We start from the raw sequence: 17083 nt of genomic DNA, 5'->3' as shown, positions 1-17083 counted from the left end.
GATCTTGTACAATTTAACTTATTGTTTTGTAATCTCTATTCAGTACAGACCAACATGAAAATCTTGACATCATTACAAATGTAACGACAAGACAGTTTTGATCATTGTGCAAGACAACAAGAAATACCCACTTACTGCAACTCTCGCTGGATTCCCCTCAACAGTAAAAGATCAACAGTTGACTGTAGATGGGATCAGAGATAAAAGGATATTTCAAAACTAGTGCAATTGCTGATTCTATGCTTCTCTGTCACCTTCCGTATCTCTACATTCCATGTAAGAATACTATAATGGTGCTTTCAGACAGTTGCTTTTTTTATATGCAGCTTATGTTTCACAATACACAAGCGGAGGGAGATATTTTTACAAAAATAATTCATTAAACTGGTCAAATGTTGATGAAGGGACATATATTTCTTTACGTTTTAATAAATGATGGACTGGTTGTGGTTATGAGATTGTCGCACCTATGGACCTAATGATCAAAATAACTTCTTGCAAGGCCTTTTCAAATATGACTAGGTGAGAATATCATAATTTTAATTAAGTTTATAAAGTAATTCTTATATTTCAAATGCAGTGTAATTTCAGTTATTCATTTTTGTATTTCTTGTTATCTTACTTTAAGCTATTTCCTCCTTTGGTCTTATTAATTAAATATCTCCAGAGTGTCACAATGTACTCTATAACAAACCACTGTGATGTGAAAAAAGGGACAAATCTATTTTTACTGAATGGTGTCTGCTCATATGAAACTGCTTTTCATTGCACCTAAAGGAACTGTAAACAGAAAATACAATTTTTGTTTCTTCAGCTGCTGTTTGATGTATTGCTATTTGACTGTATAGAGGTGTAGGGGTAACATGGCCACCTCTTACCCAGAGACTTAATGTTAAATTCCCATGACCATATGATACAGATGTTGATTCCCATAGGGAATCTGAAATATTTGTCCTGAATGAGTAAATTTATAATACCAATGTAAATGGTTCGTTGTTGGACATTATAAATTTTCCAGCTAACTCATTCCTGGTTGCCGGCGTTTCACCGCCGTGTGCTAGGTTGGGCTCATCAGTTGGTACCTAGCACGCCTACCAAGACGCATGGCTAGTGCATACCGTGGAGGCCACTGCTTAGGCTATTTGGAGCCACCGGCAGTGCCAATGCACTATGAGAGACTATGTCCCATTACCAAAAATTGATGCCTGTTTGGCCATCAGATGATACAGATGTTGATTCCCATAGGGAATCTGAAATATTTGTCCCGAATGAGTAAATTTATAATACCAATATAAATGGTCCGTTATTGGACATTATAAATTTTCCAGCTAACTCATTCTTGGTTGCCAGCGTTTCGCCCCCGTGTGCTAGGTTGGGCTTATCAGTTGGTACCTAGCACACCTACCAAGACGCATGGCTAGTGCTAGTAGGTGTGCTAGGTACCAAGTGATGAGCCCAACCTAGCACACGGCAGCGAAACACCGGCAACCAGGAATGAGTTAGCTGGAAAATTTATAATGTCCAATAACGAACCATTTATATTGGTATTATTCCCATGTCCAGTCGGGTGTTAATTCTGGACTACAGGCTTTAACGGGATTTACTGAAACTCAGACCAGCTGAGGAGCTATTGATCCGAGAGTCTGTGGACCCAATCCAGAGCGCTATGCAAACCAGTTGCGAATGGTGTCAGACTGATCATGTGCCAGTTACCTGGGTAGTAGCCATCCTTGCAGGCCAAGGCCCTAATGGTCTTTTTTTTTTTTTGGACATAATTCAATGACATCATCTTTCCAGCATGGCTGCAATTCAAATTACTATCAATATTTACATGCCTGGCTCCGTGATTAAATGGTCAGCATTGAGGCCTTTTGGTCAGATGGCTCCTGGGTTTGATTCCTGGCCAGGTTGGGGATTATAACTGCACCTGGTTAATTTCTCTGACTTGGTTACTGTGTGCTTGTTTGTTCTAAAACTCCTCTTCACACACACATACACAGACACACCCGTACATACACACACACACAACACACCACCAACTACCACAGAAGCATGCAGTAGTAGCTACATTTCTCCAATAGGATTGGTGTCAGAAAGGGCATCTGGATGTAAAACAGAACCAAATCTATATGTGCAACACAGTTCACACCCACAGTGCCACTGGGATGTGCAAAAACAGTAGAAGAAGAGGAGTGAGACTATTTCTTTCATTGTCTGAAATAAATAACAACTAACCATTTACATACTGATGATGTCAAAAGTTGTCTACTTGGCTTTTGCTCTAGTTTTACTATGTACGATTAGGTTTCAGACGACTGATTCCTGTTCATCTTCACTGATTGGACATCACCACTTTTCTTACTGCATTCTGCTGCTCACTGATCATTTCTATAAATTTTTGCGTAAGGTTTCCTCATAAATAAAAATCATAACTGACTAAGATAAGTCTCACCGCGTGACAAAACTTTGAATAAAATGAGATGTTACACAATATATTATAATAATGCAACAATGAAGGCCAAGTGTGTGATGACCCACAATAATGTCTGTGAAAGATTCAAGACTGCAAGGGTTTCCAAGAAAAGCCAAAATATTGCATCACAGTTGTAACAGTGTGGACAGAGCCAGCAGGAGGTACGAGGGTGAGTCAATAAATAAGTCGCAAAACTGAATTGAGGCAAAAATAATCAAAGTAACTTTCTGACATTTATTTTACTTTTCCACATATTCACCCTGTACATTCAAGCACTTATCCCATCTCTTTACAAGTCCTTGAAAGCCAGCAGCAAAGAAGTCCTTTGGTTGGTGTCGCAGCCAACGTGTAACCTCATAGATTACGGCATCATCTGTATCAAAATGACGGCCATCCAAATGATTTTTAGGGGCCCAACAGATGAAAATCACTGAGAACTAAGTCAGGACTGTACAGTGGATGTTCCAGGCACTCCCCATCTCTGATGCTTTTCCTTTCATGGTTAAACTTCTGGATCCAATTGAACAAGCTTTCCGTGAGAAACAGTTTTCACCATAGACGGGATGCATTTCGCGATGCACTTCTTCTGTAGATAGTCCTTTGTCCCACAAAAAACGCACAACTGCACGCTGTTCTTCTCGTGTACAGTCATACAACACATGTGCCATCGTGCACTAACAGCCTCTGACTGACTGAGTGTCTGCGAGATGTTGTACGACAACCATACATATACTGACATCTGCTGGCAAAACTTGCGCGCGTAATTTCAAATGGTATAAGGCACACAAATGTTTGTGACTTATTTATTGACTCACCCTCGTAGAACAATAGCACTGGTGAACTATTGAGATTCGTGATAAAGAAGCTCCTAGAAGTGCCTGGACCAGGCACGCGGAATGATCTGAAAGTAAGAACTACTACAATCTTCTGCTGGCCTTTATAAAGAGCACAAGTGGTGAACTTCACTCAGTCTGTGGTCAGTCTCAGTTGAACAAGTCTTGAGTTCATCTATCACGGATGAAAGGAAGTAATACGAAACAATTGCAAGTGCATGAGTGAGTCCATCAGACAGCTACATGAAGTTCAATGGAGCTTGCTAGTTGTAAACTGTTCTGGAAAGACACTGTGCTATGTGGAGAACAGGAGTTTGACGTTCTGGTGTTTGCGTGTGTGTGTTTTATGATCATGAGTAAAAGCTGGTTGAGCGAAAAACTCAAATGCTAATGAACTGCTTAACTGTAAAGAGTAGTTCCATAAATTTAGTGGATTGTGAAACATGCTATCTCTCTGTGTAGTAATTTTGGTTTTAAGGATCCTGATAATCTTTAATAATAATAATAATAATAATAATAATAATAATAATAATAATAATAATAATAATAATAATAATAATAATAATAATTGTTACCGTATTTTGTGGTAGTTAGAGGTGAAAGAAGGTGTGGGGGGTGAACAGATCTCAGGCTACGAAATTAAAGTGAATTTAAAATTTAACAAGGTTATATTTTCTTAGCAAAAAACAAGAAATAACAATAATGGCAGGTACAGAGTAGCAAAACCCCTAATCGAGAATGTACAATTACAGGATTTGGGCTCCGAGAGCCAGACACACAATTCTGAGCAATTAGCCCAACTTTACGATATACAGAATTCAACAAAGGGGCAGAAGACCCCAATCAAGCCCAGGAGCACTTGCTCCAAATTACACAGTAAAGCCTTCCTCGAGGCATACAACACTCAATTTTTGAAAAAGAGCCACTCGCTCTCAACTTTAAGCCTATCAAAGGCCACACCAAACTCCACCTTCAAGTTGTCCTCTAAGGACATATACACAGGGGTAACATACCCAACCTACTGAGGTCTATTAAGTGAGAAAAAGGTTAAGTACATGACCTCTAAAATAACAATTTGAGAGGAGGCGATCTGCACTCCTAATACATTTTGTTTAAAACCTAATCTGGCTCTAGGCCGCTAATGCAAGGGCTAATCCCATACTACGGAAAGAATAATTTACATTACATTAAGGAAGAATCGGTTGTGAGAAATAAGTTCACCTCAAAACAATATGAGTGGGAGCTCGAGAGGGTTAAGCACTCTCTATCCCAATATGTAGCTTTAAAAGAGAATAGATGCTAAGAGTCTTTACATTTTAGGGAAAGTTACATGGTAGAAACGCTTCGGACCCGCCCCGAGAGTTAAACTGCTGAGCTAGCAAGAAAAGAAGTTATTAAAAGGCCATTACCTTGGCGTTGAACTGCTCCCCGAAGAAAGAGGCGCTTCCCGCCCCCTGCAATGTACTTTACACACTGAAAGATGGTACTGAAGTGGCGCAGAGACCCTAAAATCCGCAGTTTATATACTCTCGCGGAAAGTTCGAGGCGTTTCAGGAAGGAAAACACCCGCCCACAATTATTTTATTGGTGGATAAAGGAAACCCCTACACAATATGAAGAAGAAACACGTTATTGGTGGAAAATTAATTAAAGAAATTCGGGATTGGCTAAATTCAAAACAAGGGGAAAGAAAGGGTTAATATTGCCAACTTAAACAATGACTGAAAAATATTTAGCAAAGAACAAACTTTTGAAATTAAATTTTCTCAAAAAAACAGTTCTTTCACTTCGCACTAGGGTGCACCGTTGTAGTTCTTCAGTAGTGTCCTCTAGAAGAGAATGTTCACACTTCTTACTACAAGCAAAACAAAAATACATCGAAAACAACACAGTTCAGAAACTTCAAAATTTCCAAGTAGTGGCATCTTCAGGGTAACTTGAAAATTAACACATAAGACAAAGTTCAGACTTCTTCCAATAGAGGAGTTTCAACTGGCGCAAAGTTTAAATAAGCGGCGTGGAGGTGTACCGCCCGGTACAGACCTCCCCCCCCAAAAGTTCCTCCAAGGGGGTGACACGGAAGAACATAAACTTTTGTTTGAAAACAAGGTCCAAGTTATGATGTTGCTTTGGAGATTAATTGCAGAAGCATTTATCAAAATAGTGAAAATTTGATTTCATCCAGTTTCAAAAATTCTCGTAGTAACTGCTGAAGTAATGTCTTTATGTTTGTAGAAGTAGAATTCAAAAGGAAAACTTTTAATACTTGAAAGTGAAGAAAATTTTCTAAGTCCACCAAATATTGCTGTTGAATTCCCAAGTGTAGTAATTGCTGATAGTAAATGTCCATGTAGTTGATTAAATATTTCGATGTTGATTAAGTTGGATGGCCAGACCGGCCGTTGCAGCTTGCGTCCAAAGGCGGCCACTCGGACCCCTCAAGTACCCTGAGATACCGCTCGCCCGCACTATGAGGGGAGCAGTGGTGTTGAAGCACGCCGCGCCCGCGGTGAACATGCAGGTCGCGGGCCAGTTACAGGTTGTGCGCCGCACATCAGCCTTGGCCGGGAGGAGGGCTCCGGCTCGCCGTGCACCTGTCGTCCTCGCTGGAGTAGAGGGGGCCCTTCCTCTATCCCAGTCGCGGCACAGCGCCGCACGGCTGCGGGGGCACTATAACATTAAAGCTCGACGGCAGAATTTTTGTTGAACCAGAATGATAGTAGGGTACATTCATTGTGGTGAGGTTGAGGGGCCAGCGGCGTGGAGAAATTCTTTTCATAAGCCAGCCACTGTGTGTAGTGGAGCAGGAGACGGGAGCGTGGTAATGGCCGTGGCAAGGACAGGATGGCAGTTTAACTGTGCGGGGAGGGTTTACAATAAATGCTTAAATATAAAAAAAATATTACAGAAAGGCCAGAAGGCCTTAAAAGTGAAACCCCTCAAAAAAAAATATAACCTTCCTATTTCTTTTAAAATTATATGAAGCAAGTTAACACAGAAATTATACAGGTTTCACCTGTGACAGGTGAACCCTAAATATCCTCTCGGTGGCTGGATTACTTAATAACAACGTAACCGGCGTAAGGAAATCGAGAATGATACACGGCCCATGAAATCTGGGGGCAAGCTTGCCCGCGGGAACAAAGTTCTTGACCATCACCTGGTCACCTACCTTCAAATTGGTGGGTCTCCGTCCACGATCATATCTTTCCCTAACCTTTTCATGAGAGACTTTAAGATTGACTTTAGCCTTCTTCCAAAGATCTTTAATGTTGTCTGGGTCTATTGTCTCAGGTAGAATGTCACTCAGAGACCAGAGGTTAGAGAGCGGCGTGTTGGGAACGAACTTAAACATCAAAGAAGCTGGAGTAAACTTGTGAGATTCGTGAACCGCCGAATTCAAAGCAAAAGCTAACCAATGCAGGGACGTGTCCCATCTAGAATGATCTTCATGATGATATGCAATAAGCGCGGACCTGAGATTACGGTTAACCCGTTCAGCCAGAGATGGTTGAGGGTAATAAGCAGAAGTCGTCACATGAGAGATGGACAAGTCAAAACAGAATTTATGAAAAAGATTTGATGTAAACGCCTTAGCATTATCAGACACAATATATCGGCACGGACCAAAAGAAGCAAAAATAGAATTTAGGCAAGTAATGGTGGACTGAGCGGTAGCCAGCTTAGTCAGAAATAACCAGGAAAATCTTGTAAAACCATCTACGCATACAAAGATGAACTTGTTGGCATTTCCCTTTGACTGGGGGAAGGGTCCTACATAATCAATATACAGGCATTCCATGGGGCGCGAAGCCTGATGCGAAGACAAAAGGCCTACCTTGGTGGACATGGTGGGTTTACTAAGCAAACAAGATTTACAAGCTTTTACTAGTTCACGGATTTCACCGTCCATACCCTTCCAGATGAACCTTTCACGAATCTTTTCACGAGTTTTAAAGATTCCAAGATGCCCGCCCAATGGGGTCTCATGATAGTACTTGAAGATCATAGGTACAAGAACAGCTGGAACGACAACCTTCATCATCTTATCATGCCTCGATGGGCAACATAAAACACCATTCCTCAGAACATAAGGGACAACATGTTCCCCAGAAGAAGGGTTTCCATTATCGGAGCCAGCGTCGGATCTTCACGTTGGTATTTCTCGATATCCCTAAAGAGCATGGGAGCATCTGTTAAGATGGCATTAACATCAGATAGTATGGACTCGGGAGGTGATGAACTGGAAATTCTAAGTTCCCATGGAGGGAATTAGATTCTTTTCCACCAATAGAGCATATCAAAAATCAGATAAAAAATTAGATGGATGGCTTTTCCGGCGTTTGCTCTATTAACCAGCGTTTCGTCTTAGGTCTGACACTAGACTCTTCAGAGTGGGATGTGTCAGACCCTACCCACTGACGCTGGGGTGTATGCAGGTGAACTTATCAGAAGCTTATTTATGAAGCACAGTCTGATAACTGCATACGGGAGATAAAACTCCACAATGGAATTAATGCCCGCCTAGCAATTCCAAATGGAAATTCTAAGTTCCCATGGAGGGAATTAGATTCTTTTTGTCGACCGGTTCATGGGTCTCGACGTCGTTGGAAAACATACGGCTGAGTCCATCGGCCACAACATTTTCGGTCCCTCTGATATGCCTGACATCGAATTGGAAGGCAGAAATACGGATGGCCCAACGGGCTATACGACCAGTACGACGCGGCCTACCTAAGACCCAGCTTAAGGCTTGATTATCTGTCTCCAGGTCGAATTTGACATGTTCCAGATAGAGACGAAACTTTTCTAAGGCAAATAAGACTGCCAAACCTTCGAGCTCATAGATGGAATACTTGGCTTCTTGAGCCGATAGAGTCCTAGATGCATAGGCGATGGGTCGCCTCCCTAGTTCTGTCTCTTGAAGAAGGACTGCAGCTACTGCTGACGATGACGCGTCAGTTTGGACTATGAATTTCTTTGAGAAATCAGGCATAGCAAGGACAGGGGCATTACAGAGAGCTAATTTAAGATCTTCAAAAGCGGCTTGTTGAGAAGGTCCCCACTCGAATTTGATGCCTTTCCTACGAAGAAGGTTTAAGGGCGCCGCTCTATTAGCGAAGTTAGGAATAAACTTCCTGAAGAAATTCACCATACCAATGAACCTGGCGATACCTTTAATGTCCTTGGGAGGTTTAAAATCACGGATGGCCTGTGTTCTAGAATGATTGACGGCAACACCATCAGGTGACACAATATGCCCTAGGAATGACATAGAGGGCTTAGCAAAGGCAACCTTGGACAACTTGACAGTTAACCCCGCCTTACGAAGGCGATTGAGAACTTCTCGCAGATGATCTAGATGTTCTTCAAAGGTCTCCGAAAATACGACGACATCATCCAAGTAGTGATACAAGTACTCAAATTTGATGTCGGAGAAGACCCTATCTAGCAGCCTAGTGAGTACAGCTGCTCCCGTGGGGAGCCCGAAAGGCACGCGGTTGTATTCATACAAATTCCAATCCGTGGCAAACGCTGTAAGATGTTTAGACTCTTCCGCTAGGGGAATTTGATTGTAGGCCTGATTCAAATCCAAGATGGTGAAGAACTTGGCCTTAAGGAACCATGAAAAACAAGAATGAAGGTCGGGAAGGGGCACAGATTGTAACACCACCTTCCGATTGAGAGCCCTATAATCAATGACAGGCCTGAAGCCCCCTTGGGGTTTCGGGACTAGAAAAATAGGCGAAGAATACGCCGACTTAGAGGGCCTAATAATACCATCCTTCAACATCTGATCGATGATTTCTTTCAGAGCCTTCATTTTAGGTGGAGATAGCCTATATGGCGGAAAACGGACAGGAATCAAATCCGTGACCTCAATTTTGTATTCAATAAGGTCAGTAACACCAAGAGTATCAGAGAACACCTCTGGAAACGACTGACACAACTTACGAATACTATCAGCCTGCTCCTCAGGTAGATGTCTAAGGTCTAACAACATCTCATCCTGGGTAGGCGAAATAGATGAACATGACGCAGAATTACATTTTAACAAGGGGATTTTACAATTGGAAGCAAATTTGAATGTGCACGACTTACTCTGAAGATCGAGCACAAGACCCGTGTGAGAAATAAAGTCGGCTCCCAATATGATGGGGCAAGACAAGTGCTTAGCCACAAACAATTTGATTTTCCATGTAAATTTAAAAATACGAATTTTGACATTTACAGAACCGAGAATTTCTAATGGAGATGAATTAGCCGAAACATATTGAACAGGAGATGAGCCATAGTCCGGTAGTTTACAAACCGATTTCAATTTTGAATACCATAGATCCTAAATAATCGAACAAACACTGCCTGAATCTAATAGAGCTGTTATAGGCTCATTATTTAACTCAATTTTAAGAAAAGGAACAGGTGCGTGGGTATCCGCCGCAATCCTAAGACACTCTTTGGGGCATTCAAAAGATGAATTTGAAGACTGAACGTTCCCTGAATTTACGACCTGTTTGCCAGGGGCTGAGCCTTGGGAAGCAGAATTAGTCGACTCAGCCGAAGCCGCTAGTCACTTATTATTAGTGACATTGGTGGAAGTTGCACCAGAAGTTGAGCAGGAGGGGGTGCTATTTGAATTTGGGCAATTCTTGGCGATATGTGAGAAAGCCCCACATTTAAAACAGCCTTGTGATGACCCCTCTCCATTATTTGCCCTACTAGATTTGATCAATGGACACTTGTTCCGAAGATGGTCAGGCGACCTGCAAGCGTAACATTTACGAGGTGTGACTGATCGGCGAGGTGGAGGCCGAGTATTACTAAACGAAGGAGGGGGTTCTTTCGCGACACGCAAGGAATCGGCGTATCTAACTCCTTCCGCTGAGACGGCCAATGCTTCAAGTTCAGAGAAGGTTTGCGGGCACGCCGCGAAACACAAATATGACTTATAGGATGGTGAAATTCCTTCTACAATAGCCTGTACAATCTGATCTTCAGGAAAATGAAGAGCAAAAACCCTAGTATAAAACTTAATGTCTTGTATGAAATCAGCCAGATTTTCATCCAATCTCTGTACTCGATAATAGTACTTCTGAATCAGAGATGACCTCGCGCGAGCAGGAATAAAATTTGCAAGTAAGTGTGCGTGAAAATCTTCAATAGATGACTGTTCAGCTATGGCTCTTACTATTTTGTCCGAGAGAATACCTATTGCATAGGGATAGATGATTTGCAAAATCTGACATGGAGAAAGAGAAAAAACAAGGGCATGATCCTGAAATTCAACTAAAAATCTTAAAAATGAAATTACTTCACTGGTAGTGTTAACTGAAAACTTCGAGATACCTCTGAGCAACATTGCCAATGGATGAGGCAAGCTGCTGAACCCAGGTGACATCGTAGGTAAAGGTTTCAGTGACAAAGAAAGTTAGTTCAGAACGTACATTATTCAACGACATACGGCGTTCAGACTCGTTGTCCAATGGGGCAGAGGTTGTTTGAGCTCCAACGGTTATCCTATTGACTTCTCCCTTAGGAGGCTCTTCCTCGCTACCTACATTTACCGTGGTGGGTTGATCGATTTTGGGAGGAACTTCCCCAGTTAACAATTAGGTAACCTTACTGGATAATTCAGAAATACTTTCAAGCAATGTACTAGCTTCCTTCCTCTGAACGTCATTCAACTTCAGAGACAACAGATCGTTAACTCTATTTGAAAAATGAAATAGCCTGGCTTGCACCCGCTTAATTTGATTCGGAGAAGGATCATTTTCGTCAAAAAAACTAACTACAGATGCTAGCCCAGTAGTATTCTCGGTGATCGTGGAAAGAGAGTCGTCAATTTCTTTCTCTCCCAAAGGGGGGATGGAAATGGGCAAATCAAGGGACTCTCTAAGCTTGTTTGTGTCTACCGCAACCGTGCCTCCAGATTGCACATTTCTAATAGTTAATTCATAGATCAACTCCTCCTTGCGCAAATAGTTGAGATGGAGAACATCGCGAGGGCCGGGCATGATGACAGAACAATTTTGAAAAAGAAAAAAATCAAAATTTCCAGCAACAGAGAAAATTGTTAGAGTTCGAATCAAACAATGTTTAGCCGTAAAAAGGGGCTAAATTGAGACCCATTCAACCACGCTCTGCTACCACTTGTTACCGTATTTTGTGGTAGTTAGAGGTGAAAGAAGGTGCGGGGGGTGAACAGGTCTCAGGCTACGAAATTAAAGTGAATTTAAAATTTAACAAGGTTATATTTTCTTAGCAAAAAACAAGAAATAACAATAATGGCAGGTACAGAGTAGCAAAACCCCTAATCGAGAATGTACAATTACAGGATTTGGGCTCCGAGAGCCAGACACACAATTCTGAGCAATTAGCCCAACTTTACGATATACAGAATTCAACAAAGGGGCAGAAGACCCCAATCAAGCCCAGGAGCACTTGCTCCAAATTACACAGTAAAGCCTTCCTCGAGGCATACAACACTCAATTTTTGAAAAAGAGCCACTCGCTCTCAACTTTAAGCCTATCAAAGGCCACACCAAACTCCACCTTCAAGTTGTCCTCTAAGGACATATACACAGGGGTAACATACCCAACCTACTGAGGTCTATTAAGTGAGAAAAAGGTTAAGTACATGACCTCTAAAATAACAATTTGAGAGGAGGCGATCTGCACTCCTAATACATTTTGTTTAAAACCTAATCTGGCTCTAGGCCGCTAATGCAAGGGCTAATCCCATACTACGGAAAGAATAATTTACATTACATTAAGGAAGAATCGGTTGTGAGAAATAAGTTCACCTCAAAACAATATGAGTGGGAGCTCGAGAGGGTTAAGCACTCTCTATCCCAATATGTAGCTTTAAAAGAGAATAGATGCTAAGAGTCTTTACATTTTAGGGAAAGTTACATGGTAGAAACGCTTCGGACCCGCCCCGAGAGTTAAACTGCTGAGCTAGCAAGAAAAGAAGTTATTAAAAGGCCATTACCTTGGCGTTGAACTGCTCCCTGAAGAAAGAGGCGCTTCCCGCCCCCTGCAATGTACTTTACACACTGAAAGATGGTACTGAAGTGGCGCAGAGACCCTAAAATCCGCAGTTTATATACTCTCGCGGAAAGTTCGAGGCGTTTCAGGAAGGAAAACACCCGCCCACAATTATTTTATTGGTGGATAAAGGAAACCCCTACACAATATGAAGAAGAAACACGTTATTGGTGGAAAATTAATTAAAGAAATTCGGGATTGGCTAAATTCAAAACAAGGGGAAAGAAAGGGTTAATATTGCCAACTTAAACAATGACTGAAAAATATTTAGCAAAGAACAAACTTTTGAAATTAAATTTTCTCAAAAAAACAGTTCTTTCACTTCGCACTAGGGTGCACCGTTGTAGTTCTTCAGTAGTGTCCTCTAGAAGAGAATGTTCACACTTCTTACTACAAGCAAAACAAAAATACATCGAAAACAACACAGTTCAGAAACTTCAAAATTTCCAAGTAACTTCAGGGTAACTTGAAAATTAACACATAAGACAAAGTTCAGACTTCTTCCAATAGAGGAGTTTCAACTGGCGCAAAGTTTAAATAAGCGGCGTGGAGGTGTACCGCCCGGTACAATAATAATAATAATAATAATAATAATAATAATAATAATAATAATAAAGTTGTTCAACACAGTTCACAGCGACCGGGTTGTGTGAAAAGAATAATAAGAAAAATGAGTCTATTTATGTATGTACCTGGAATAAATAAGGACTAATCATTTACATACTGAAGCTGTTGAAAATGGTCTCTTAGGGGCCTGGTTCTATGGGCTAGAAAATGGTCTACAGGAGGTGGACATCACACATAATGATATCCAGGAGCACAACCCACTTAATACGGAATCTCAAGACCACAAGGGCTATCCAAAAAAAGCCATTTCAAGAAAAGCCAAAGCTGAAAACAGGGAAGGCGTTGAAGCAAGTAAAGAACAACAGCAGCAATGAATAGAGGAGTACTGGGCAAATGTTAAAGCCCAGGGAAGGAGACGGTTGAAACAACGTGGTCTGCAGTTACTTATGGATGGACAGACGGATCACTTAAATGAAGCCATATACATCTTAATATGAAGATAAAGTTGGAGGACAAACTGGGACAAATACTGGGAATTTAGCTTTCACCATCTTTCCCCTCTCCCAAAACCTCTTCATTCTTTCTGACCTGGCTGCCCTTTCTTTCATCAGATATGACATAAGCCCTATTGTTTTTGTTGCAGAGCTTTTGGTTTAAGTCTTCTGTGTCTGTTCTTCAGAATCCTTTTCTCTTCTCTATTTACAATTTGTTGTATTGTAGTAATGATCAGCTCTTCTAAATCATCTTGGACTTCTTTGAACCAATGATTTTTTCTTTTTCTTTTTCAAAAGTAGTCAAATAGTTGTTTCAAATGATTGTCGCCATAAGACCTATCTGTGTCAGTGCAATGTAAAGCCGCTAGCAAAAAAAAAAAAAAGTTGTTTCAGTAGCCAGATTTCATCTCTCTTGATATATGACAGAAAAAGGCAATTCTCTTTTTTCTCATTGTATCTTTCATTGACTCACTTTCCTGGTATACCACTGCATTACGCAACAATCTCCATTCTTCATCTACCTGGTGCTTTTTATTAATGATTGTTCTGATAATGCTTCTGTCAACCTTCTGCAGTCTATCTGTTGTTGATTTGGTGTTCAATTTAAATCGTGTTTCACTAGCATAAGTCACTTCAGACTCGATGACAAAATAGTAATGTTGAAATTTGGCATTCATCGAAAGAGATTTCTTCTTGTATGTTGGCCACAGGTAATTCATTGTGCTTGTTTTAATTCAAATGTTCTGCCTTCTATTGAAGCTCTTTTATTGGAGTTCCAGGTTATAATTTCACCAAAATATTTAAAGACCCCAATTAGCGTATGGTCCCACTGTATGGGATCCACACCAGGATTACTTGATTTGAGAACTGGAAAAAGTCCAAAAGGAAGCAGTACAATTTGTTCTGGGTGGTTTCTGTCAAAAGAGCAGTGTTATGAAAATGTTGCAACATTTGAGCTGGGAAGACTTGGGAGTAAGGAGACGAACTGCTCAGTTAAGTGGTATGTTTCGCGGTGTCATTGGAAAGGTGGAGTGGAATGACATTAGTAGATGAATTAGCTTGAATGGATGTTTTAAATGTTGGAGAAATCATAATACTTTTACGAAATCTTTTAAGAAAATCTTAGGTAAACAATTGATAACATATCTGTTACCTGGGTGACAGCCCTAAATGCAGAGCAATGGTGAATGACAATGGATTGATTGATTGATTGATTGATTGATTGATTGATTGATTGATTGATTGATTGATTGATTGATTGATTGATTGATTGATTGTAGGTGAAGGCCTAAAAAAATTGTAGGACGTGAAATACCAGAGTAATAATTTTTTATAGCTCAGTCTTGGAACTTGCTTGCTCTCCATTTGAAACCAGTATCAAGGAAAGAAATGTACAGTTCAAAAATACATTATATTATTAATATCTGGAACCATTAAGCCCAGATAAGACCAATGCTTTCCTCTCCTAAGCCACTTCACTTTGTCACATCTTCCAAAACTGAATATTGTTGTTAGACAGTACTATAAAATACATGGCATCTTATACAGCAAAGGTATATACAGCAAAGCGCATGATCTCTCCTATGTGGTGGAGAGGTTATTGTAATGTGGAGTAACCAGTTTGTGTGATATCTGTGGATTCTGTATACCTGTGACTATTACAAAGTTTCAGGGCTGACAGAGGGGATTGATGTGAACAATTTTCATTCAGGAACCTATGTCTGGAAATATTTTGTTTAGTACATAGGAGTCTTTCTATATTTCATAATGAACCTTTAATGCATAATGTATTGAATTAATTGTACAATACTCAACATCAGCTCCATTTACAGCATATATTCGAAATGTCTTCCACCACCCTCAATACAGGCATGTGTGTGTATTTTAAGAAATGTTACAGACCTGAATCACCTGTTTATTAACCTGCAGGATTGGTCTGCAAGATCTCATATTTTGGTAACAGTGACTGAATCTCTTCTTTATTGTGACCTGAAGATAACTCGGTCTTCCATAATCTATTATTGGCATATACTTTATTGTGGGAGAATATAATTGTATCGCTAGCTGTCATGCTGTGTGGTTTGTAGCATTCATAGTTTTCACATGGTCTGCCTGACTAGTTCTGGGTATCACCATTATGTTATGGCTTCTACAGCCAGAAGCATGCATAAAGTAAACACCACTGATGAAAATTTTGAAAGTGTAATTAGTGAATGGTTCAAGAATGAAGGTGGAAGTGATGGTGAAATGAACTGTGTTGAACATTTTGAAATAAATTTTACCATAATTTGGACTATGAAATTAAAATTTGTGATTGCATCAGTATGAAAGTGAATTACACTCCTTGGGATATGAAAATTTAGGTGTGGAAAATGGCAGTGTTCCCAACAACTATTACTGGGAAAACAGGCTTAATAGGTCATCTAAAGATACTCTGAGCTGTTCCAGAACATAACATCGTAATATTGGTCTACAGCTACCAAACTTGCATTGAGAGACCAAAATAAGGGACAAAGCTAGTCCAGCACAGGTATGGAACTTTTTTAGCAGAACTACAGAACATAGTTTTGAAGTGGACCAATGTCAAAATTAAGAAAGGGAGGATAATATACAGTATAAAGGTGCAAAATATGTCAAGATGTAGTTGTGGTTGAATTGAAATTCCTTTTTTTTGGCTTTAAGGTGGTTGTACATTTTCAGATGTACAGTATTTCCGAAAGAAACCAGCAAAATATGGTCTGAAAATTACGTACCTTACAAATTCCTTCATAATGCTTATATTCACAGAGGGAGAGGCTAAGATTGAAAGACTCTTTCACCGGAAAACCGGAAACTTTTGATATCTACATGGTCAGTTGTCTGTTTGACTAATCATCTTTGAAATTTGAACAGAAATGTCACACCCAGTAATTGGTTTGGTGTCTGCCTGATGGCCGCGATTGTTAAGAGGTGAATTCTTTAAGGTCTGAACTGTGGTTAGCTGGTTTGAGCCTTAGTGGAAATAAATTTCACCATCAGAATGTTGATAGGCTGGGTAGGAGAGATGGTGATACATAATTTCTAATCACTAGATTTTGTGCCAAAAGATCAGGTTAAATTCCAAACCTCTGCGCATTATTCATGCGGAATGAAGGCCTATGATGCTGCCGCTGATGATTTTCCCATTTCATCTTTGAGCGGGCTGATGACCTAGATGTTAGGCTGGTTTAAACAACAAGCATCATCATCATCATCATCAGCCTTGAGCAGATACCTTGGTGTTACTCTACTGGAGTAGCTAGCTACATATATGCTGACACTGGGTGTCATACTCTGCTTACCTCATTGTCATATCATCATCACACAGCCTGACATGCTGGTCGACCATGGGTATCAACTAGAAAGACCTGTGCCAGGCCTCTCTGGAGTCCACACATCATCACGTTACTTTACATCACATTGGTTTGGTTCTGTTGAACTAGTGAAGACAATAAAGACTACAGGACTGACTGGATGGACGGACTGTAAATTTCAACGTTATAATTTGGCAAATAACATTGAGATGCACAGGAAAAACAAAGATTTATGATCTTAAAAATTTGGTAAAACCTTGAATTTGAAAAGGCCAGCTTATGAAGTGCTAATATTTAGTTCTTAGTTTTGAGCAAAGTGTGTACGGTTAATACCCA

General features: G+C 40.4%; 1 protein-coding gene across 2 annotated transcripts in view; it reads left to right on the top strand.

Annotated features, from left to right (window-relative positions):
• Window positions 1-17083, top strand: part of Aduk (Another Drosophila Unc-51-like kinase) — a 243655-nt gene that overhangs the window by 76053 nt on the left and 150519 nt on the right. The gene's annotated exons all lie outside the window — the stretch shown is intronic.

This window comes from Anabrus simplex, chromosome 1, assembly GCF_040414725.1.
Source record: "Anabrus simplex isolate iqAnaSimp1 chromosome 1, ASM4041472v1, whole genome shotgun sequence".
Classification (NCBI taxonomy): Eukaryota; Metazoa; Arthropoda; class Insecta; order Orthoptera; family Tettigoniidae; genus Anabrus; species Anabrus simplex.
This window is presented reverse-complemented; position numbering and strand designations above follow the sequence as displayed.